Genomic DNA, 2,229 nt, shown 5'->3' on the forward strand with positions numbered 1-2,229 from the left:
TAATCATATTTACTAAATATAAATGTATTGTAAATATAAATTAAATAATTTACAAATAAATAAATTTAATCTGATTTATCAAATAAAAATAAGTTCTATAATATTATGTAATGTAATCATATTTAGTCAATATAAAGAAAAATACATTAATAAATAAATGTACTGTATGCAACATACACATATAGCACAGATATACACATTTTCCCCAGAAATCTTTCATTTAATATCTCATTAAAAAATACTTGAATTTTGACTTTGACTTATTGATTGCTAGTATTTGTTTTAAATGTTCAATTTTATTTTGGAATTTAATTTCAGATTTGTTCACGTGTCTATATACAGTATATACACAGAAAAAAATTACAATGAATTATTTAATTTAAATTAAAAATATATTTTTTTATTATTTAATAAAAAAAATCCTTTTGAGTTAAAGAAAAAATAAATAAACTTTTTTGGCATTTTAACAGAGACATCAAGATAAGATCAGACAAAAGTATTTCTTACTCTCTAAGTCACAAAATATACAAATGAATATGATTGCATCAAGATAAATTAAAATAATAATAATAATAATAAATACTAAATATATGTAAATAACAATAATAAATAAATAAAATACAGCAATAAATTAGAAAATACTGAAAAGGAAAAGCAAAGAGAAAAACAGAGGAAAAACCTGCACGTATACAATCACTACAAATGGACAAATACAGTTTGCTCTTTGTTTATTAATAAATCAGAAATTACTAATCTTGAATGGTTTAATTTCATAAATCTATTTCAGTGAAACGTTAATATTTTAATTTTTTTATTTATATCAGGATTTTCTTTATGAGAGAAAGGAAATTAAACACATACTGGATTATTTTGCAAGCAGATAAACAAATGCATATTATTATAGAGAAAAAGAAGCAACAAAACAAAAACAAAGCAAAAGGCAACTAAATGAATTCTCTAGCTTTCTCTTCAGAGGATGTAATCTTGCCATAAGGAAACACTGCAGGTATTTCAATTCCCTGTGCAGCGAGATGTCAAAACACAAAGCCCACGATCAGTTACTCATTCCTAAGGGGTTTGAACATCTAACATCCTATGCTTGTTAGTGTGCCAAAAGCCCAACAGTTATGGATGCTTCGGTTTGAAATCAATACATGGATTGCATTTACTTGCAGCACATCTTAATGTTTAATGGGTGCGCTTAGAACTGTATGACAAGTGAGTCACGTTTGCAAGCTCCCTGTCTTAATTTGCTTTGATATGACATGCTTTGAATTTAAATCCACATCCACTTTAAGTAATGATAGATGAGCCCGTTCAATATCAGCTGGTGTTTAGGTTGAGAAAGTACTGTTTTCATACAGGCTTTGACCACCCATCACCCCTTAGTTGTCATGGAAACCAGTGGCCAGCATGCTGAACAGGATTGGCTCTCATATTGCATGTGTGCGAAACCGCAGCATAGAATATATTCTTTGTGGCTGAAGCACAGAAAGAGGTCACTGACTTGTTCAGAGGGACTCTACAGACAGCAGGTGCAGTCATAACCCAGTGGGCATTCTTATGTTAGAGAGGCACAGCCGTTCAGCAGCGCTTGAATGGATGTTGAACTGCTGAATGTTGACGAAGAAGGCACTGGAATGATGATGTTTGATCCCACATGTTCTTCTGGTCTTGATCAAGCATCTGTCTACTTGTTTTGAAGCTGATACAGAAACTCTGCTCCAAAATTTAGTGAGCTGCTTCACTTACTGCCTACATAGACAGCTGCAGAATTCTGTCCATCCATCCATCCATCCATCCATCCATCCATCCATCTATCTGTCTATCTATCTGTCTGTCCGTCCGTTTATCTGTCTATCCGTCCGTCCATCTATCTGTCCATCCATCAATCCATCCGTCCGTCTGTCTATCTATCTATCCATCCATCCATCTATCCATTTATCTGTCTATCCGTCTGCCCGTCCGTCTGTTCGTCGGTCCATCCATCTATCCATCTGTCCGTCCATCCATCTATCTATCTATCTATCTATGTGCCTGTCCATCCATCCATCTATCTATCTATGTGCCTGTCCATCCATCCATGTGCCTGTCCGTCCATCCATCCATCCATCTATCTATCTGTCTATGTGCCTGTCCATTCATCCATCCATCTGTCTATGTGCCTGTCCATCCATCTATCTATCTGTCTGTCTATGTGCCTGTCCATCCATCTATCTATCTGTCTGT

This window comes from Barbus barbus (assembly GCF_936440315.1).
Source record: "Barbus barbus genome assembly, chromosome: 24".
NCBI lineage: Eukaryota > Metazoa > Chordata > Actinopteri > Cypriniformes > Cyprinidae > Barbus > Barbus barbus.